Genomic DNA, 24,020 nt, shown 5'->3' with positions numbered 1-24,020 from the left:
AATGTACGAAGCCAATGGAATAGTGACCTTGCAACACATGTCAAGGCCACGTTCGTTTTGAGTAAATTAGTGGAGGTGTCCGAGGATTTCCGAAGCTCTCGATTTTTCGATCCATAGGATCCTTGAGCTGAGACACATCTTCTGAAGGAAGGGACGTCTTTTTGGCCACCCTGGACACCAGAACATTCACTTTCAGGTTTCCCATAGGGAAAAATCTCCATCTAGGGGGAAGCGATTCCTCAGCTCTGAAGGGAGGCTAAGCCCTTTCTCAGTGAGGCCCCACTCCGAACATCTCATCTTGTACGGAGTATCTAACTTCCTCTTCCTCAACCAATATGGTACCTCTCACCATACTAATTAATTCTTCCACATCTTCACACGAGAAGTAATATTTTTTATTCTTGGACTTGGGAGTGGAAGTGGAACCCTCATTTTCCCAAATATCCTCTGAACCCGAGGTACGGATCTTGCTCGAGTTAGATTCCATGGTTGCCAAATACCTCTTTTTATGAGGAGGGGGTTGTGGTACTGGGGCCTGGGAAAGAGCTGCCATAGAGGTCTGAACCTCCTGCTTGATGAGGGTTTTGATGCTGTCCTGGAGACAGGGCTGTTCGGCACGCAACACATCATCCATGAACGGCTGTCAGAGCTTCTTCTTATATGAAGAGGGGAGCCACTCTGCACTTGCGGCTGGGCACCTTATCCTTCTTGTCTCCCTAATAAAAGGGACCTACACCACTACTTACAGTAGGGAGGTGGACACTGGGTTCTGCAGATGCAGATGGGGAGGGATTGTCACCATCCATATGGTCAGTCGTCTGTCACCTAGAGTTAGGTGTCGAGTTCCTGCCTCTGCACAGGGGATATCTCGAACCATCTCTGCTGCGGTCTCCCATTCTTCTCCAGCCATAGTGGAGCCTGCTCAGTGGAGACGTCGGTCCCTGCGTCTAGCTCAGGCTGATACTGGGGGACTGATTACTACTGTCCTTCCAGGCTCTGCCCTTGTAGCCAGCACTGATCAGCAGCGAGCAGATCTTTCTGGGACTAAGTCCTGCTTTTCCCATACTGGGCATGCCTACGGGACGACCTCCCATTGGAGGTCGAGGGTCACATGCTCAGGTCCTGTTGCAGCTCATATTGGACCATCTGGAAGGTCTTGTAGCACTGCTGCTATAAAAGGTTCACATGGCCGCTCGGCCATGCGCTAATGTACATTTGTAAACGTGTGTGTGTTGACATGTGAAAGTCATTCATTAATCATCTCCTCCCTTGTGTATGACTGCTCGCGTAAGGTGGATGATTGCTATCTTTGACTGCTAGTGCGGCGCCGTGCGCTTTCACAGCGCTTTCCTTAAAGCCTGGGTGGTTAGTGATGTCCGCCAGAGTGGCACTGCATGCACTCTCGTGCATCTAAATAATTATTATTATTTCATTCACTCTGACACCCCAGTTGCACAAGAGGTCTAGTTGAACTCTAATCCAGAGTCTTGGGATTGAGTTCTGTGACTCCTTGCTTGCGCTCTTTTCTGCGGTACCGCGGCCCTGCGATGCAACAGGGTTCGCTTTCTTCATACAGGGTGAAGTTAACCCGCGTGTGAATCCATTTTGTACTGCCATATAGTCCGTCATTACTCAGCAGCAGGTTCCATCTCTGCACGGTGGATCCCGGGCTGCGAACGCACCTTATTCTATCTATCTTATTATTTGGTGCGTTCTGCTAGCCCTAACACCTAGTCACAGAGAGACATAGGCAGTGTGTCCTACCTGGAGGCTCCATCAACCAGGATTTAAAGGAGGCCGAGTTGCCAAATGATTCTGTGCTCCTCCCTCTCCTGGTCCACAGGGGAGGGATCCCTGAAAAGAAAGCCCCCCAAATTGGCCGCTGTCCTAGAGAACGCTGACATTGGACGGCCGCACATGCGTTCCAGCATGGAACACATGGGAAGCCAACCGGAAGTCTGAATCGACGTCACTTCCGATGTGTGTAAACTCCAGGAATCAGCTGCAGGAGGATCCCGGCAGGACATCACCAACCCGCTCTACCCCCCCAAGAAGGTGCAGGAGGGGCAGGAAAGTCCTGAGTCACACGAAGCACGTGGAGACGGGAGCAGCCACCAGAGGAGGAGAGCAGAGCCCCCAACCTCCTTTTGGAAGTGCATTGAACAGCAAGGTGGATTGCTGCTGAGGGGAAAAAGATCTCTTTAAATATTCAGCTTAGCGAGTGTGAACGAGCTGAGTGTGACCTGAGCATAAGTGCAAACGGCGGTAAGTGTGTGACTTGTGATTCAGTGAAGAGGTATTTGGAAAACCTTTAACAAATACCTGTGTGAGTTGCTGAATTGAGAATAGCTATATTCACAAGGGGTTAATTTAGCGTGGGGGCTCATAATTAAGGGTTTATAAGGGGCAGCTGGTTGGGGTTCCAGCCCTTTTGGAAGTGCATTGAACAGCCAGGTGGATTGCTGCTGAGGGGAAAAAAAATCTCTTTAAATCTTTAGCTTAGCGAGTGTGAACGAGCTGAGTGTGACCTGAGCGTAAGTGCGAACGGCGGTAAGTGTGACTTCTGATTCAGTGACTTTGGATTCAGGGAGTTTCCAAGGGAGGAATTACTGAATTGCTAGCTGTATTTTATTAATACTTTGCATTTTTTATTTAACGTTTCTGTCTGGTTCAATACCATTAGGAAATGTGCTCCACTATTGTTAATGCCATCCAGTGTACTTTTTGCCACATGTATGCAATCCTTGAGCAGCCGGTCAAGGGTGCATGCTGCTGTGCGAGATGTGAGAACGTTGTGCATTTGGATGCCCAGATATTGGATCTAAATGTGCAGCTGGCAACACTGAGAACCATAGACAATATGGAAAGGAGTCTTCTGCTCACTGAGCAGACGCTCAATGAGATAGATGGGGGATGGTAGGATTCAGCTGCAGGACAGTGAAGCAGCAAGCTGGGAGACAGTTAGAAAGCAGGGTAGAGGGAAGAGTGCCAGGGAGGCTAGTCCTGTTCTGGCACACACCAATAAGTTTGCTAAGTTGGCAGATGAGGGGGTGCCAGTACAGGGGTAGCACTGCTGCAGCCAGACAAGTCTTCTGAAAGCCAGATGAGTGACTGCTACAGTAAAGAGGGAAATAGGAGAGCAGGGCAGGCCAGACAGGTGCTGGTAGTGGGGGATTAAATTATTAGGAGAACAGATAGGGCAATCTGTCACAAAGACAGGGATCGTCGAATGGTGTGCTGCCTACCTGACGCTCGAGTCCGACACATCGCTGATCGGGTTGACAGATTACTGGGAGGGGCTGGTGAGGACCCTGCGGTCATGTTGCACTTTGGCAAAGTAGTGGTGGAAGGTCCTTAACCCCTTAGTGACAGAGCCAATTTGGTACTTAATGACCGAGCCAATTTTTGCGATTCTGACCACTGTCACTTTATGAGGTTATAACTCTGGAACGCTTCAACGGATCCCACTGATTCTGTGACTGTTTTTTCGTGACATATTGTTCTTCATGTTAGTGGTAACATTTCTTCGATATTACTTGCGATTATTTATGAAAAAAACGGAAATATGGCGAAAATTTATAAAATTTTGCAATTTTGAAACTTTGTATTTTTATGCCGTTAAATCAGAGAGATATGTCACGAAAAATAGTTAATAAATAACATTTCCCACATGTCTACTTTACATCAGCACAATTTTGGAAACAACATTTTTTTTTGTTAGGGAGTTATAAGGGTTAAAATTTGACCAGCAATTTCTCATTTTTACAACACCATTTTTTTTTAGGGACCACATCACATTTGAAGTCATTTTGAGGGGTCTATATGATAGAAAATAATGAAGTGTGACACCATTCTAAAATCTACACCCCTCAAGGTTCTCAAAACCACATTCACGAAGTTTATTAACCCTTTACGTGCTTCACAGGAACTGAAACAATGTGGAAGGAAAAAATGAACATTTAACTTTTTTTTGCAAACATCTTAATTCAGAACCATTTTTTTTATTTTCACAAGTGTAAAAACAGAAATGTAACCATAAATTTTGTTATGCAATTTCTCCTGAATACGCCAATACACTATATATGGGGGTAAACCACTTTTTGGGCGCACCGCAGCACTTAGAAGTGAAGGAGCGCCGTGTGACTTTTTCAATGCAGAATTGGCTGGAATTGAGATTGGACGCCATGTCACGTTTAGAGAGCCCCTGATGTGCCTAAACAGTGGAAAACTCCCCACAAGTGACACCATTTTGGAAACTAGACCCCTTAAGCAACTTATCTAGATGAGTGGTGAGCACTTTGAACCCCCAAGTGCTTCACAGAAGTTTATAACGTAGAGCCGTGAAAATAAAAAATCGCTTTTGTTTACACAAAAATGATTTTTCGCCCACAAATTTTTATTTTCACAAGGGTAACAGGAGAAATTAGACCACAAAAGTTGTTGTGCAATTTTTTCTGAGTACGCTGATACCCAATATGTGGGGGTAAACCACTGTTAGGGCGCACCACAGAGCTTGGAAGAGAAGGAGTGCCGTTTTACTTTTTCAATGTAGAATTGGCTGGAATTGAGATCGGACGCCATGTCGCGTTTGGAGAGCCCCTGATGTGCCAAAACAGTAGAAATCCCCCACAAGTGACCCCATTTTGGAAACTAGACCCCCCATGGAACTTATCTAGATGTGTGGTGAGAACTTTGAATGCCCAAGTGCTTCAAAGAAGTTTATAATGCAGAGTCGTGAAAATAAAAAATATTTTTTTTCCACAAAAAAGATTTTGTAGCCCCCAAGTTTTTATTTTCACAAGGGTAACAAGAGAAATTGGACTCCAAAAGTTGTTGTCCAATTTGTCCTGAGTATGCTGGTACCCCATATGTGGGGGTAAACCAATGTTTGGGCGCACGGAAGAGCTCGGAAGGAAGGAGCGCCGTTTTGGAATGTAGACTTTGATAGAATGGTCTGCGGGCATTATGTTGTGTTTGCAGAGCCCCTGATGTACCTAACCAGTAGAAACCCTCCACAAGTTACCCCATTTTGGAAACTAGACCCCCCAAGGAACTTATCTAGATGTGTGGTGAGAACTTTGAATGCCCAAGTGCTTCACAGAAGTTTAGAATGCAGAGTCATGAAAATAAAAAATATTTTTTTTTCCACAAAAAAGATATTGTAGTCCCCAAGTTTTTATATTCACAAGGGTAACAGGAGAAATTGGACTGCAATAGTTGTTGTCCAATTTATCCCGAGTACGCTGATGTGCCATATGTGGGGATAAACCACTGTTTGGGCGCACGGCAGAGCTCGGAAGGGAAGGAGCGCCGTTTTGGAATGCAGACTTAGATAGAATGGTCTGTGAACGTTATGTTGCGTTTGCAGAGCCCCTGATGTACCTAAACAGTAGTAACCCTCCACAAGTGACCCCGTTTTGGAAACTAGACCCCCCCAAGGAACTTATATAGATGTGTGGTGAGAACTTTGAATGCCCAAGTGCTTCACAGAAGTTTATAATGCAGAGTCATAAAAAAATATATATATATATTTTTCCACAAAAAAGATTTTGTAGCCCCCAAGTTTTTATTTTCACAAGGGTAACAAGAGAAATTGGACCCCAGAAGTTGTTGTCCAATTTATCCCGAGTACGCTGATGCCCCATGTGTAGGGGTAACCCACTGTTTGGGCGCACGGCAGAGCTCAGAAGGGAGGGAGCACCATTTGACTTTTTGAGCACAAAATTGGCTGTCGTGTTTGGAGACCCCCTGATGTACCTAAACAGTGGAAACCCCCCAATTCTAGCTCCAACCTTAACCCCAACACACCCCTAACCCTAATCCCAACCTGATCCATAATCCTAATCACTAACCCTAACCATAATCACAACCCTTACACCAAAGCAACCCTAATGTCAACCCTAACCATAACCCTAATCAAAACCCTAAATCCAACACACCCCTAATCCTAATCTCAACCCTAACCTCAAACCTAACCCTAATCCCAATACACCCCTAATCACAACCCTAACCTTAACCCTAATCCCAAACCTAACCCTAATCCCAAGCGTAATCCTAATGCCAACCCTAACCCTAATACCAACCCTAATCCAAACCCTAACCCTAATCCCAACTCTAACCCTTACTTTAGCCCCAACCCTAGCCCTAACTTTAGCCCCAACCCTAACCCTAGCCCTAAGGCTACTTTCACACTTGCGTCATTTGGCATCCGTCGCAATCTGTCGTTTTAGACAAGAAACGGATCCTGCAAATGTGCCCGCAGGATGCGTTTTTTGCCCATAGACTTGTATTGCCGATGGATCGTGACGGATGGCCACACGTCGCGTCCGTCGTGCACTGGATCAGTTGTGTTTTGGCGGACCGTCGGCACAAAAAAACGTTCAATGAAACGTTTTTTTGTACGTCGCATCCGCCATTTCTGGCCGCGCATGTGTGGCCGTAACTCCGCCCCCTCCTCCCCAGGACATAGATTGGGCAGCGGATGCGTTGAAAAACTACAGCCGCTGCCCACGTTGTTAAGGACTGGCGGAACGCACCAAGTACAAGATGAAATGGAACTAGGTGCGTTCGCAGTCCGAGGTCCACCGTGCAGATAAAAACCCTGCTGCTAGTAAGACGGACTATATGGCGGTACTAAAGTATACACGCACGAGTTAACTTCACCCTGCGTGATGGAAGCGATCCTGTTGCGTCACAGGACCGCGGTACCGCACATAGAGCGCGAGCAAGAAGTCAGCGAATTCAACCCCAACTAGGATTGAAGTCCGATTAGACACTTGCTGGCACAACACCGCAACTGGGTGTGTAAGGAAACTAAATAATAATATAAAGGCACAAGAGTGCGTGCGGTGCTGCACTGACGGACGCCACTAACCACCCAGGCTTGGGTCAGGAAAGCGCAGAGCAAGCGCACGGCGCCGTACAGGCGGACACAGCAATTGGTAGCTGTAATGTGTGTTACGTGCTGTTGGATAAGTCGGGCGCTAGATTGCAAACATACACCTTCCGCGAACAATCATTCAATAGGGAGGGTTATTTAAAGAGCGACTTTCACTCACAACACACACACATATTTACAAGACAATACTAGCGCATGGCCGTGCGGTCATGCGCAGTTTATATAGCTGCAGCACAGGAAACAGCTACAGAAGTTTTGCCCTTTCAGGACCTGCCAAAAGGACCAATGGGATGTGCTGCAGTACCTGAGCATGTGACCCTCGATCTCCAACGGGAGATCCTGCCCTGGGCATGCTCAGAGAGAGAAAAGCAGGACTTAGATCCAGAAACGTCCACTCGCCGCTGCCCAGCACTGGCTTCAATGGCAGAAGCAGGAAAAGCAGCAGTAACTCTTCGCACAGAGTCAGACTGAGCGAGACGCTGGGATCGACGTCCCTGCTGAGCAGACTCCACTGCGGCTGGAGAAGAATGGGAGACCGCAGCAGAGACGGATCAAGATTCCCCCTGTGCAGCAGAGGAAACTCGACTCCTAACATGCCCCCCCCCTCCTTGGGCCTCGCTACGTTCGAAGGCAGCAATGAGCTGCGGGGCCCGAATGTGCTCAACAGGCTCCCAGGACCTGTCCTCGGGGCCATAACCCTTCCAGTCTACCAAATAAAATTTTTTGCCACGTACCACCTTGAACCCCAAAATAGCGTTCACCTCATAATCGTCCGTAGACGAACCCGATGTCCCAGCAGATGACTCAGAAAACCGGGACATATACACGGGTTTCAAGAGGGACACATGAAAGGTGTCAGTGACACCCAGGCGTGGCGGAAGGGCCAGACGGTAGACCACAGGATTAACCTGTTCGAGGACCTTGAAGGGACCCAAGTAGCAAGGTGCAAACTTAGTGGACTCTACACGCAGCCTGATGTTACGGGCGGAGAGCCACACTAAATCGCCAGGAGCAAAGGTCGGGGCAGGGCGCCGATGTGCATCGGTGGAGGACCTCATTCTCTCCTTTGAGGCCCAAATGGCATCCTGAGTGCGGTCCCAAATGTCCCGTGCCTCCACTGCCCAGTCTGCCACCCTGGAGTCAGCAGAGGACACGGGCATAGGCACAGGAACCCGCGGATGCTGGCCGTAATTAAGGAGGAAAGGAGTCTGACCGGTGGAGTCAGCTACAGCGTTATTAAGGGCGAACTCTGCCCATGGTAATAAAGATGCCCAGTCATCCTGCCTGGCAGAAACAAAATGTCGCAGATATGTGACCAGAGTCTGATTGGCCCTCTCCACCAACCCATTCGTCTCGGGATGATATGCGGAAGAGAGATTTAACTCAATGCTGAGAAGACGACAAAGCTCTCTCCAAAACCGAGACGCAAACTGGGGACCCCGGTCACTGACAATTTTGTCTGGCATGCCGTGTAGGCGGAAGTCGTGTCTTATGAACAACGCTGCCAAGGCCCGTGCAGAAGGAAACCGTGGGAGCGGCACCAAATGCACCATTTTCGAGAAATGATCGGTAACGACCCAAATGATGGTACAGCCGCGAGACTTGGGCAAACCCACCACAAAGTCCATCCCGACCATCTCCCAGGGCCTGTCTGCGACCGGCAAGGGATAGAGTAACCCAGACGGCCGTTGTCGAGGAGACTTATTTTTGGGGCATGAGACACACGCCAGAACGTAATCTCTGACATCTCGGAGCATATGCGGCCATCAGTACGTCCTCGCCAGCAGCTCAGATGTCCTTTTTGTCCCAAAGTGTCCACCCACCCTGGAGGAATGAGCCCAAGAGAGAACCTCCGGTCGCAAATTTATGGGCACAAAAGTCTTGCCCGGAGGCACAGACTCAAGCGACATCAGAGCCACGGTTCTCAAGCTCTCAGAAGGAACAATAAGCCGAGGCTCTCCTTCCTCCTCCTCAGATGACACAACAGAGCGAGAAAGAGCATTAGCTCGAATGTTCTTCTCCCCAGCGAGATAATGGAGGGTGAAGTGGAATCGGGAGAAGAATAAAGACCATCTGGCCTGGCGAGAATTTAGCCGCTGGGCTGTTTGCAAATATAGCAAATTTTTGTGGTCAGTAAAAACTTGAAAGGGAAAACGAGCCCCCTCCAAGAGATGTCTCCACTCTGAGAAAGCCAATTTCATCGCTAGCAACTCCCTGTCCCCGATGGAATAATTCCTCTCTGCTGGTGTGAAGGTCTTGGAGAAGAAGAAGCACGGATGCTTCCGACCTTGAGCATCCTTTTGGAAGAGGACTGCTCCAGCACCAACGGAAGAGGCATCCACCTCCATTATAAACGGCTTATCGACATCGGGACGATGTAGAATGGGAGCGCTAGCAAAATGAGACTTAGTAGAAGAAAAGGCCCTGGAGACCTCTTCAGACCACACTTTGGGATTTGCTCCCTTCTTGGTGAGGGCTACCAAGGGAGCTACCAAAGTTAAGAAATGGGGAATGAACTGGCGGTAATAATTAATGAACCCCATAAAGCGCTGCACCGCTTTAAGTGAATGGGGTTCTTGCCAGTCCATCACAGCCTGTAGTTTGGCAGGATCCATAGCCAATCCCTGGGTGGAGATGATATAGCCCAGGAAAGGTAAGGACTCCTGCTCAAACACACACTTCTCCAACTTCGCATAAAGAGAGTTTGCCCGTAGGAGGTCGAAGACTCTGCCAACATCTCTCCGGTGGGAGTTAATATCTGGAGAAAAGATGAGAATATCATCCAGATAGACTACAACCGAGGTGGAAAGCATATCCCGGAAGATGTCGTTGACAAAGTCTTGGAAAACAGCAGGTGCGTTACAGAGCCCGAAGGGCATCACCAGATACTCATAGTGCCCATCTCTGGTGTTAAATGCCGTTTTCCATTCGTCCCCCTCACGGATGCGAATCAGGTTATAAGCACCCCGCAGATCTAGTTTAGTAAACACTCTAGCTCCCCGAAGCCTATCGAAAAGCTCAGATATCAAAGGCAAAGGGTACTTGTTCTTAACTGTGATAGCATTAAGACACCTGTAGTCTATACATGGACGTAGTTCTCCATTCTTATTCTGCACGAAAAAGAACCCTGCCCCAGCAGGTGACACTGACTTCCTGATGAACCCTCTTGCCTGATTCTCTTGAATGTACTGAGACATTGCCTCCGTTTCCGGGAGAGATAATGGATAGACTCGACCCCGGGGAGGCTCAGCACCAGGCAAGAGATCAATAGGACAGTCATAGGGGCGATGGGGCGGAAGGGTCTCCGCTGCCTTTTTGGAGAACACGTCTGCATAAGACCAATATTGCTTGGGGAGAGAGGAAAGATCTGCGGGTATCTCTGTAGTAGCAACCTGAACACACTCTCGATGACACCTGTTCCCACAAGATTCACCCCATCCCAGAATTCTGCCTGAGGACCACTCGATGTGAGGAGAGTGGTACCGTAACCAAGGTATCCCTAAGAGAACCTCATCAATTCCCTCTGGAATGACGAGTAGAGATATAATCTCCTGATGAGATGGTGACATGGACAGAGTAAAAGGGATAGTTTGATGTGTAATCTGTGTGGGCAGTGTCGACCCATTCACCACTCGTACCATTACTGGTTGAGATAGCATGACCAGAGGAATTGCGTGACGTTGGGCGAAGGCTGAAGAAATAAAATTGCCCTCCGCCCCAGAATCCACGCAGAGTTCTACCGAGTTAGAGGATGAGCCCAATGTTATTGTCCCCTTAAAGGACAATTTGGAGGCAAACGTCGCCGTGTCTAGTGCACCTCCACCAACTACCACTAGACGCTGACGTTTCCTCGACCGCTGGATACATCTGGAGGCAAGATGTCCTGACTGTTGGCAAAGATGACAAATCTGGAGTGCACGAGCGGTCCGGGATTTAGATCCCGCTCGTGACTCTACCACAGGGTCATGGGGCTCAGGAGCCTGGTCTGGAGATTCCAAAGGTTTGGCGAAGGTGGGAGCCAGCCAAAACCTCTGCCTACACTGGGCTCGCTCTAACCTCCGCTCGTGAAAACGGAGATCAATACGAGTGGATAGAGTTATTAATTCCTCCAGTGTGGCGGGAATCTCCCTAGTGGCCAGGGCATCCTTAACGTGGTCAGCCAGCCCCCTCCAAAATATTGGAATGAGGGCTTTATCCGACCACTCCAGCTCAGATGCTAAGCTGCGGAAGTGGACGGCAAAATGACTGACCAAGGACGAGCCCTGAGTCAATGCCAACAATTGGAGCGCCGCATCATGGGTGACACGAGGTCCTAAAAAGACCTGTTTCAGAGTGCTCAGAAACAACGGCGCACTCTGCACCACATGATCGCTACGCTCCCATAGCGGCGTAGCCCACTGCAACGCCCTGTCCGATAGAAGAGACACTATAAATCCCACCTTAGCCCGCTCTGTAGGGAAACGAGAGGCCAGAAGCTCGAGATGGATAGAGCACTGACTCACGAAACCCCTACAAGACTTACTGTCACCAGAGAATTTCTCTGGAAGCGGGAGGCGAGTTAGAGTCGGGACAGGAGCGGCAGTGGACAAGGTGACTGCAGCAACACTAGCAGCCTGAACAGCGACAGCAGTGACATCCACAGCTGAGGTTGAACGCTCAAGAGCCGCCAACCTTCCCTCCAGCTGCTGGATGTACCGCTGTGAACGCTGATTGTCCATCATTTACTAGCCAGACCTTGGCGCTAGTATTATGTTAAGGACTGGCGGAACGCACCAAGTACAAGATGAAATGGAACTAGGTGCGTTCGCAGTCCGAGGTCCACCGTGCAGGTAAAAACCCTGCTGCTAGTAAGACGGACTATATGGCGGTACTAAAGTATACACGCACGAGTTAACTTCACCCTGCGTGAAGGAAGCGATCCTGTTGCGTCACAGGACCGCGGTACCACACATAGAGCGCGAGCAAGAAGTCAGCGAACTCAACCCCAACTAGGATTGAAGTCCGATTAGACACTTGCTGGCACAACACCGCAACTGGGTGTGTGAGGAAACTAAATAATAATATAAAGGCACAAGAGTGTGTGCGGTGCTGCACTGACGGACGCCACTAACCACCCAGGCTTGGGTCAGGAAAGCGCAGAGCAAGCGCACGGCGCCGTACAGGCGGACACAGCAATTGGTAGCTGTAATGTGAGTTACGTGCTGTTGGGCGCTAGATAGCAAACATACACCTTCCGCGAACAATCATTCAATAGGGAGGGTTATTTAACCCCTTCATGACCGGGGGATTTTTCGTTTTTCCGTGTTCGTTTTTCGCTCCCCTCCTTCCCAGAGCCATAACTTTTTTATTTTTCCGTCAATTTGGCCATGTGAGGGCTTATTTTTTGTGGGACGAGTTTTACTTTTGAACGACATCATTGGTTTTAGCATGTCGTGTACTAGAAAACGGGAAAAAAATTCCAAGTGCGGTGAAATTGCAAAAAAAGTGCAATTCCCACATTGGTTTTTTGTTTGGCTTTTTTGCTAGGTTCACTAAATGCTAAAAATGACCTGCCATTATGATTCTCCAGGTCATTACGAGTTCATAGACACCAAACATGACTAGGTTATTTTTTATCTAAGTGGTGAAAAAAAATTCCAAACTTTGCTAAAAAAAAAAAAAAAAAATTGCGCCATTTTCCGATACTCGTAGCGTCTCCATTTTTCATCATCTGGGGTTGTTGAGGGCTTATTTTTTGCGTGCCGAGATGACGTTTTTAATGATAGCATTTCGGTGCAGATACGTTCTTTTGATCGCCCGTTATTGCATTTTAATGCAATGTCGCGGCGACCAAAAAAACGTAATTCTGGCGTTTCGAGTTTTTTTCCCGCTACGCTGTTTAGCGATCAGGTTAATACTTTTTTTTATTTGATAGATCGGGCGATTCTGAGCGCGGCGATACCAAATATGCGTAGATTTGATTTTTTTTTATTGATTTATTTTAAATGGGGCGAAAGGGGGGTGATTTAAACTTTTATGTTGTTTTTATTTTTTTCACATTTTTTTAAACTTTTTTTTTTAACTTTTGCCATGCTTCAATAGCCTCCATGAGAGGCTAGAAGCAGGCACAACCCGATCGGCTCTGCTACATAGCAGCGATCTGCTGATCGCTGCTATGTAGCAGAATTGCACGTGTGCTGTGAGCGCCGACCACAGGGTGGCGCTCACAGCGACGGGCAATCAGTAACCATAGAGGTCTCAAGGACCTCTATGGTTACAATATACAAGCATCGCCGACCCCCGATCATGTGACGGGGGTCGGCGATGACGTCATTTCCGGCCGCCCGGCCGGAAGCGGTAGTTAAATGCCGCTGTCTGCGTTTGACAGCGGCATTTAACTAGTTAATAGGTGCGGGCAGATCGCGATTCTGCCCGCGCCTATTACGGGCACATATCAGCTGTTCAAAACAGCTGACATGTCCCGGCTTTGGTGCGGGCTCACCGCGGAGCCCTGCATCAAAGCAGGGGAGCCGGCATCGGACGGTATAGTACGTCCGATGCCGGTAAGGGGTTAAAGAGCGACTTTCACTCACAACACACACACATATTTACAAGACAATACTAGCGCATGGCCGTGCGGTCATGCGCAGTTTATATAGCTGCAGCACAGGAAACAGCTACAGAAGTTTTGCCCTTTCAGGACCTGCCAAAAGGACCAATGGGATGTGCTGCAGTACCTGAGCATGTGACCCTCGATCTCCAACGGGAGATCCTGCCCTGGGCATGCTCAGACAGAGAAAAGCAGGACTTAGATCCAGAAACGTCCACTCGCCGCTGCCCAGCACTGGCTTCAATGGCAGAAGCAGGAAAAGCAGCAGTAACTCTTCGCACAGAGTCAGACTGAGCGAGACGCTGGGATTGACGTCCCTGCTGAGCAGACTCCACTGCGGCTGGAGAAGAATGGGAGACCGCAGCGGAGACGGATCGAGATTCCCCCTGTGCAGCAGAGAAAACTCGACTCCTAACACACGTTGTGCACAATTTTCACAACGTGCGTCGGTATGTCGGGCCGACGCATTGCGACGGTCCCGTACCGACGTAAGTGTGAAAGAAGCCTAACCCTAAATTTAGCCCTAACCCTAAATTTAGCCCCAACCCTTGCCCTAACCCCAACCCTATCCCTAGCCCTAACCCTAACTCTAACCCTAATTTCAGCCCCAACTGCTGTTCTCCTGCCGGCCAGCAGATGGAGACAGATGGCGGGCGCACTGCGCATGCGCCCGCCATTTTCTTTTGCCGGCGGCCAGGAGGAGCAGCAGGAGGACCCAGGGACACAGGTGAGTATGATAGGGTCCTCGAATCCCCCTATTTCTCTGTCCTCTGATGTGCGATCACATCAGAGGACAGAGAATTACACTTTACTTTTTTTTTTTTTTGCGGTCGCAGGTAAACAGTTAATTACCGGCGATCGCAAAACAGGGGTCGGTAAAACCAACCCCGATCATGCTCTTTGGGGTCTCGGCTACCCCCGGCAGCCGAGACCCCAAAGATTCTCGCGGGGCTGGCCGGCGGGCGCACTGTGCATGCGCCCGCCATTTTGAAGATGGCGGCGCCCACCGGGAGCCACGAGGAGCACCGGGGGAGATAGGTGAGTATTGGGGGGCTACCTGGGACCCCTTTTCTCTGTCCTCCGATGTGCGATCACATCGGAGGACAGAGAAATTAAAAAGAGATCGCGTTTTGTTTTTTTTTTGCGATCGCCGGTAAACGGTTAATTACCGGCGATTGCAAATGCGGTGTGTTAAGGACTGGCGGAACGCACCAAGTATAGATGATATGAAACTAGGTGCGTTCACAGTCCGAGGTCCACTGTGCAGGTAAAAACCCTGCTGCTAGTAAGACGGACTATATGGCGGTACTATAAGTATACACGCACGGGTTAACTTCACCCTGCGTGAAGGAAGCGATCCTGTTGAGTCACAGGACCGCGGTACCGCACATAGAGCGCGAGCAAGAAGTCAGCGAACACAACCCCAACACAGGATTGAAGTCCGATTAGACCACTTGCTGGCACAACACCGCAACTGGGTGTGTAAGGAAACTATAAAAATAGTATATAAAGGCACGAGAGTGCATGCAGTGCCGCACTGACGGACGCCACTAACCACCCAGGCTTGGGTAAGGAAAGCGCAGAGGAAGCGCATGGCGCCGTACAGGCGGTCACAGCAACTAGACGCTGTTATGTGTGTAACGTGCTGTTGGATAAGTCGGGCGCTAGATAGCAAACATACACCTTCCGCGAACAGTCATCAAATAGGGAGGGTATTTTAAAGAGCGACTTTCACTCACAACACACACACATATTATCAAGACAATACTGGCCGTGCGGTCATGCGCAGTTTATATAGTTGCAGCACAGGAAGCTGCTACCGAAGTTTTGCCCTTTCAGGACCTTCCAGGAGGACCAATGGAATGTGCTGCAGTACCTGAGCATGTGACCCTTGATCTCCAACGGGAGATCTTGCCCTGGGCATGCTCAGTGTGTGAAAATAAGGACTTAGTCCCAGAGAAGCCTGCTCGCCGCAGATCAGTGCAGGGTACAACAGGAGAGCCAGAAAAGGCAGTAGAAACCCTCTGCACAGAATCAGTCCCAGCAAGACGCTGGGAGCGACGCCTCCGCTGAGCAGACCCCACTGCGGCCGATGCAGAATGGGAGACCGCAGCAGACACGGATCGAGATTCCTCCTGTGCAGCAGAGGAAACTCGACTCCTAACACGGTGTGGGTAAAAAAAACCCCGAATCATGTTCTCTGGGGTCTCGGCTACCCCCAGCAGCCGAGACCCCGGAGAAAATCGGACTCTGCAGGGCGCTATTTACTTTTTCCACAGCGCCGTTAATTAACGGCGCTGTGGTTTAAGTACCCTTAGCGGCCACCGTTAAAATGCGTATCGGCGGTCGCTAAGGGGTTAAAGATGATTTCAGGAAATTAGGCTGCAAGCTGAAAGCAAGGGCCTGCAAGGTGTTATTTTCCAAAATACTGCCGGTACCACGTGCCACGCCAGAGAGGCAACAGGAGATTAGGGAGCTTAATAAGAATTGGTGTAGGAAGGAGGATTTGGGGTTCCTGGAAAACTGAGCCAACTTCTCAGTTGGCTACAGGATCTACAATAGGGACAGGCTGCACCTCAATGGGGAAGGTAAAGCTGTGCTGGGGGAGAAAATGGCTAGAAGGTTGGAGGAATGTTTAAACTAGTGATTGGGGGGAGGGTATTTATTTTATAGGAGGGGAAGATAGTGCAGATAGAGACCTGGGCACAAATAAGGAATTTGGGGGTGGCGGTGGCATGATGGGTGGAGTTAGAACAGTTAATAATTTAAGAAAGAATAGAGGTGCAGAGAGATACATAAAGTGCATGTATACTAATGCCAGAAGCCTTGCCAACAAAATGAACGAATTAGAATTAATGTTGTTGGAGCATAATTATGACATGGTGGGGATATCTGAGACATGGCTGGATGAGAGCCATGACTGGGCTGTTAACTGACAGGGCAATAGTCTGTTCAGAAATGACCAAACAGATAAGCAAGGGGGAGGTGTGTGTCTATATGTAAAATCATCCTTAAAACCCATCCTGCGTGATAATATAAGTGAATCTAATGAAAATGTAGAGTCCTTGTGGGTGGAGATAAGGGGAGGGGAATTACTGATAGGGGTTTGTTATAAGTCCCCCCCAAAAATGGAAGCAATGGAGAATATCCTCGTAAAGCAAATAGATGAAGCTGCGACTCAAGGAAAAATCATTATTATGGGGGACTTCAACTACCCTGAAATAGATTGGGGAACAGAAACCTGCAGTTCCAGCAAAGGTAATCGGTTTTTGACAACTTTGAGAGACAATTATGTTTCACAACTAGTTCAGGACCCAACAAGAAGGGGGGCCGTGTTAGACCTAATATTAACCAACAGGCCAGACCATAAGATGTGTAGTACCCCTCTACTACACATCTTATGGTCTGGCCTGTTGGTTAATATTAGGTCACAAGGACACTAAACTTCAGGAGGGCAAATTTCCAACGGATGAGAGATGATATTGGTGCAATTAACTGGGACGATATCCTGAGACATAAAAATACACAAAAAAATGGGAGACATTTATTAGCATCCTGGATAGGACTTGTGCACAGTATATACCGTATGGGAATAAACATACTAGAAATAGGAGGAAACCAATATGGCTAAATAGAGCTGTAAGGGGCGCAATAAGTGACAAAATGAAAGCATTTAGAGAATTAGAGGAAGTAGGTAGTGATGAGGCATTAAATAAATATATAAAATTAAATAAATTCTGTAAAAAGCAAATCAAGGCAGCAAAAATTGAGACAGAGAGACTCATTGTCAGAGAGAGTAAAAATAATCCCAAAATATTCTTTAACTACGTAAACTGTAAGAAACTAAAAAAATGATAGTGTTGGCCCTCTTAAAAATAGTCTGGGTGAAATGGTGGATGAGGATGAAGAAAAAGCCAATATGCTAAATGACTTTTTTTCATCAGTATTTACACAAGAAAATCCCATGGCAGACAACATGATCAGTGATAACAAAAATACCCTATTAAATGTCACCTGCTTAACCCAGCAGGAAGTATGGCGGCATCTAAAAATCACTAAAATTGACAAATCTCCAGCCCCGGATGGGATACACCCCCGAGTACTGCAGGAACTAAGTACAGTCATTGATAGACCATTATTTTTAATCATTAAAGAGTCCATAATAACAGGGTCTGTACCTCAGGACTGGCGTATAGCAAATGTGGTGCCAATATTCAAAAAGGGGACAAAAATTGAACTCGGTAATTATAGTAAGCTTAACCTCTACTGGGGGTAAAATCATGGAGGGTATTCTAAAAGATGCTATACTGGAGTATCTGAAGAGGAATAACCTCATGACCCAGTATCAGCATGGGTTTAATAGGGACCATTCCTGTCAGACTAATCTGATCAATTTCTTTGAAGAGGTAAGTTCAGGACTAGACCAAGGGAACGCAGTGTACATAGTGTGTATGGACTTTCCAAAAGCTTTTGATACGGTGCCACACAAAAGGTTGAAACATGAAATGAGAATAATGGGGATAAAGGAACATATGTGTAAGTGGGTTAAGAGCGGCTCAGGGATAGGAAACAAAGGGTGGTTATTAATGGAGCACACTCGGACTGGGTCGCGGTTAGCAGTGGGGTACCACAGGGGTCAGTACTGGGCCCTCTTCTTTTTAACATATTTATTAATGACCTTGTAGGGGGCATATAGAACAGAATTTCAATATTTGCAGATGACACTAAACTCTGCAGGGTAATCAATACACAGGAGGACAATTTATATTACAGGATGATTTATGTAAACTAGAAGCTTGGACTGATAAATGGCAAATGAGCTTTAATGGAGATAAATGTAAGGTCATGCACTTGAGTAGAAGTAAAAAGATGTATAACTATGTGCTTAATTGTAAACCACTGGACAAAACCATCAATAAAAAGACCTGGGTGTATGGGTGGATGACAAACTTACATTTAGTGGCCAGTGTCAGGCAGCTGCTACAAAGGCAAATAAAATAATGGGATGCATTAAAAGAAGCAAGGATGCACATGAGGAGAACATAATTTTACCTCTATATAAGTCACTATTTCGACCACACTTAGAATACTGTGCACAGTTCTGGTCTCCGGAGTATAAGAAAGACATAGCTGAACTAGACCAGGTGCAGACAAGAGCGACCAAGGTTATTAGAGGATTGGGGAGTCTGCAATACCAAGATAGGTTATTACTAGTGTTGAGCGATATCTTCCAATATCAAGAAGTATTGGTATCGGATTGGATCAGCCGATATCCCAAAAATATTGGATATCGCCGATACCCGATACCAATGCAAGTCAATGGGACACAAATATCGGAATGTAAGTAAGCCCTTTCTGTCCTTCTACATCCTGTTCCGGATATCAGCCCGCAGCTGTCTGCGTAGCCTTTACTGGCTATTAAAATAGGGGGACCCCCCCCAAAAATGACGTGGGTTCCCCCTATATTTTATAGCCAGAAAGGCGGGCTGATATTCATAGCCTAGAGAGAGGCCATGGATATTGCCGCCCCCCCCCCCCCCTCCCCGGCTACAAATACCTGTCCTCTGCCACCCCAGAAATGGCACATCTGTAAGATACGATACAATACGATATGATAATGATACACTTTATTGATCCCGTGGGAAATTATGGTATCACAGCAGCACAACTTATATCATAAAAATCATAAAAGGAATTACTTAAATGACATGACAGTTTGTTGACAGAAGAACATTATACATTAGAATAGGACATACACAGCGGGTGAACTGAAAAGTAGAAGAAATAAAGTAGACAATCACATTTATGATTTAACCCTAATGTTATTGTTGTACATCCCCATAGCAGTTGGCACAAACGATTTCCTAAATTTTTCTCTCTTACACCTCAGAAGTATTAGCCGGTTACTGAAGGTGCTCTTCTGTCTCATGAATAGCTCATATAGTGGATGTGCATTATCTATATATATAATTGCCTAAGGGTTTTTCCGTCTGTCTGTCTGTCTGTCTGTCTGTCCTGGAAATCCCAGCTCTCTGATTGGTCGAGGCCGCAAGGCCTCGACCAATCAGAGACCGCCACAGCATCGACGTAGAAATCCTGCGTCTCTGATTGGTCGAGGCCGCCAGGCCTCGACCAATCAGCAACGGGCACAGCGACAATGATGTCATAAAGGACGTAGAAATCCCGCGTCTGATTGGTCGAGGCCGCCAGGCCTCGACCAATCAGCAACGGGCACAGTATCGACGTAGATGTCATAATGGTTGCCATGGTGACGATGATGTCATAAAGGTTGCCTCGACCAATCAGCGACGGGCACAGTCTGCCACGAATTCTGGAATCATCATTGTCCATATACTACTGGGACATGCATATTCTAGAATACCCGATGCGTTAGAATCGGGCCACAATCTAGTTGTTCATAATTGCCATACACTTTCTCAGAGTTCTTCTATCCACTACATCCTCAAGAGAGTCCAGATTGCAGCCGACAGCAGAGCTTGCCTTTTTGATAAGCTTATTCAGCTTATTAGCATCAGAGGCCCGCACACTACTACCCCAGCATATGATTGCAAAAAAGATGGCACTTGCCACTGGTAGAACATTTCTAGATGCACCAATTCCGGCACTTAGCCCCTCTCTTCCCACTCCCATGTAGCGGTGGGATATGAAGTAATAAGGGGTTAATGTCACCTTGTTATTGTAAGGTGACGTTAAGCCGGGTTAATAACGGAGAGGCGTCAATAAGACGCCTATCCATTATTAATCTAAAAGTAATAAAGGGTTAATAAAACACACACACATTAGGAAAAAAGTATTTTAATATTCTTGATTTAACCATACTTACCATACTTCAGCACCTGCAAAAAACATAAAATAATAAACCGTATACTACCTGCCTGCCGTAGTCCAATTAATAACGAGTATCCCACGACGATCTCCCCTATAGAACAGTGACATCGGGTGATGTCACTGCTCTATAGGACCCTCAGTGACAAAAGTGAGACTAGGGACTATTTTTTTACAGCGGCAGAGGAATACAGTGCGGAAGGATACCTTCCTCCCATCATTGTATTCCTGGAGCCCCTAGAGAGCGGTCGCATCAGCTGATGCTGCCTTTCTCCAAGGGAGATCGTCGTGGGACACTCGTGGATTTCTGCGGACAGGGAGTATATTGGTTGTTTGTTATTTTAATCTTTTTTACAGATGACACTTGCTTCGGGGAACAAAGTGACAAGTAATGGTGAGTATGTACTCTATATTATATGTACTGAATGTCTGTATGTATGTATTGTATGTAATGTATGAATGTATTGTATGTAGTATGTATGTAGTATGTACAGTGGGGCAAAAAAGTATTTAGTCAGTCAGCAATAGTGAAAGTTCCACCACTTAAAAAGATGAGAGGCGTCTGTAATTTACATCATAGGTAGACCTCAACCATGGGAGACAAACTGAGAAAAAAAATCCAGAAAATCACATTGTCTGTTTTTTTATAATTTTTTTTGCATTTTATGGTGGAAAATAAGTATTTGGTCAGAAACAAAATTTCATCTCAATACTTTGTAATATATCCTTTGTTGGCAATGACAGAGGTCAAACGTTTTCTGTAAGTCTTCACAAGGTTGCCACACACTGTTGTTGGTATGTTGGCCCATTCCTCCATGCAGATCTCCTCTAGAGCAGTGATGTTTTTGGCTTTTCGCTTGGCAACACGGACTTTCAACTCCCTCCAAAGGTTTTCTATAGGGTTGAGATCTGGAGACTGGCTAGGCCACTCCAGGACCTTGAAATGCTTCTTACGAAGCCACTCCTTCGTTGCCCTGGCGGTGTGCTTTGGATCATTGTCATGCTGAAAGACCCAGACACGTTTCATCTTCAATGCCCTTGCTGATGGAAGGAGGTTTGCACTCAAAATCTCACGATACATGGCCCCATTCATTCTTTCATGTACCCGGATCAGTCGTCCTGGCCCCTTTGCAGAGAAACAGCCCCAAAGCATGATGTTTCCACCACCATGCTTTACAGTAGGTACGGTGTTTGATGGATGCAACTCAGTATTCTTTTTCCTCCAAACACGACAAGTTGTGTTTCTACCAAACAGTTCCAGCTTGGTTTCATCAGACCATAGGACATTCTCCCAAAACTCCTCTGGATCATCCAAATTCTCTCTAGCAAACTTCAGACGGGCCCGGACATGTACTTGCTTAAGCAGTGGGACACGTCTGGCACTGCAGGATCTGAGTCCATGGTGGCGTAGTGTGTTACTTATGGTAGGCCTTGTTACATTGGTCCCAGCTCTCTGCAGTTCATTCACTAGGTCCCCCCGCGTGGTTCTGGGATTTTTGCTCACCGTTCTTGTGATCATTCTGACCCCACGGGGTGGGATTTTGCGTGGAGCCCCAGATCGAGGGAGATTATCAGTGGTCTTGTATGTCTTCCATTTTCTAATTATTGCTCCCACTGTTGATTTCTTCACTCCAAGCTGGTTGGCTATTGCAGATTCAGTCTTCCCAGCCTGGTGCAGGGCTACAATTTTGTTTCTGGTGTCCTTTGACAGCTCTTTGGTCTTCACCATAGTGGAGTTTGGAGTCAGACTGTTTGAGGGTGTGCACAGGTGTCTTTTTATACTGATAACAAGTTTAAACAGGTGCCATTACTACAGGTAATGAGTGGAGGAAAGAGGAGACTCTTAAAGAAGAAGTTACAGGTCTGTGAGAGCCAGAAATCTTGATTGTTTGTTTCTGACCAAATACTTATTTTCCACCATAAAATGCAAAAAAAATGATAAAAAAACAGACAATGTGATTTTCTGGATTTTTTTTCCTCAGTTTGTCTCCCATAGTTGAGGTCTACCTATGATGTAAATTACAGACGCCTCTCATCTTTTTAAGTGGTGGAACTTGCACTATTGCTGACTGACTAAATACTTTTTTGCCCCACTGTATGTATGTATGTAGTATGTATGTAGTATGTAGTATGTATGTAATATGTATGTATGTATGTAGGTAGTATGTATGTAGTATGTATGTATTTAGTATGTATGTACTGTATGTAGTATGTATGTATGTAGTATGTATGTAATATGTATGTAGTATGTATGTAGTATTTTTTTTTTTTACATTCAACACATTAGCCGGATGATGGGACTACTACTGTCCCATCATTGGATAATGTGTCAATCACTGTCTGTCACTGTTGCAGGCATCGTCCCATCGGACGATGCCTGCACAGACCCCCGGCAGGCCACACAGAGCCCCAGTAAGCCCGCACAGAGCCCCGGCAGCCTGCACAGAGCCCCGGCAGGCCGCACAGAGCCCCAGCAGGCATGCATAGAGCCCCGGCAGGCTGCACACAGAGCCCCAGCAGGAACATACAGAGCCCCGGCAGGCACGCACAGAGCCCCGGCCGGCCATTCAGAGCCCCAGCAGGCACGCCCCGAGCCCTGGCAGGCCGCACAGAGCCCCGGCAGGCATGCACAGAGCCCTGGCAGGCACACACAGAGCCCCGGCAAGCACACACAGAGGCCCGGCAGGCCGCACAGACCCCGTAAGTCCCATACAGAGCCCGGCAGGCCGCCCAGAGCCCCAGCAGGCACGCTCAGAGCCCCCACGATCACACACAGACCCCGCCCGCACACACACACACGCAGTCTCCACCCACGCACCGCCCACACTCCATTATAGTGCATCATTGCACTATGGAAACTTCCAATTCCAGTATCCAATATCACAAAAATATCGGAACTCTGTATCGGAATTCCGACACAGCGAATATCGGCCGATACCCGATATTTGCAGTATTGGAATGCTCAACACTAGTTATTACACTTGGGGCTATTTACTTTGGAAAAACGAGGGCTAAGGGGTGATCTTATTTTAATGTATAAATATATAAGGGGACAGTACAAAGACATTTCTGATGATCTTTATAGATGAGTGAATATGCTCGGCACTACTCGTTACTCGCCCGAGTATAGCTATGCTAGGCGAGCAGCGAGCATTTCCGGGATTATTCGGCGGTAACCGCAGTCTCCACCCAGCAGTTTTGGTGGACTTTAGAGACCCATGGTGCAGGGATTGTCTTCCAGGCCATGAAACGCCGCAGCCATCTTTGTTGTGGTCGAGCAGTGATTGGCTGGGCCGCACAGCATTATCCAAAGTATAAGAGACCTGGCGCCGCCCTGCTCGCCGCATTCTGTTCCTGTATCAGCGAGAGTAGGGAGAACTGGTGCTGAAATAGGGTCAGAATCGTGGCTTTTAGAGGTAGTGTAGATTTGCAACTCTTACATCCACAACTCCTGAGAAACCAACAGTCCTTTTTAGGTCTAATTCGTGGGTCCCGATATTGCAGCGCTAGGCAGGCAGGGCACAGCATATCCACATCAGTGCCAAGCCTGCAGGCACTGTATGTACGTCCATTGGTCCCAATGCATCCTTCCCAAAGCTCCATAACTGCCTGCTGCTGCAGCTTATTTACTGACTATACACCTTTTTTTTCCCCAAAAATCCCCCCCCCCCAAAAAAAAAAAAAAAA

General features: G+C 47.4%; 1 protein-coding gene across 1 annotated transcript in view; it reads right to left on the bottom strand.

Moving 5' to 3' along the window:
- TMEM132C (transmembrane protein 132C) overlaps positions 1 to 24,020 on the bottom strand; it is a 1,168,692-nt gene that overhangs the window by 279,844 nt on the left and 864,828 nt on the right. The window lies entirely within an intron of this gene.

This window comes from Ranitomeya imitator, chromosome 1 (genome assembly GCF_032444005.1).
Source record: "Ranitomeya imitator isolate aRanImi1 chromosome 1, aRanImi1.pri, whole genome shotgun sequence".
NCBI lineage: Eukaryota > Metazoa > Chordata > Amphibia > Anura > Dendrobatidae > Ranitomeya > Ranitomeya imitator.
The sequence above is the reverse complement of the archived record's forward strand: the minus strand, read 5'-3'. Positions and strand labels throughout refer to the sequence as shown.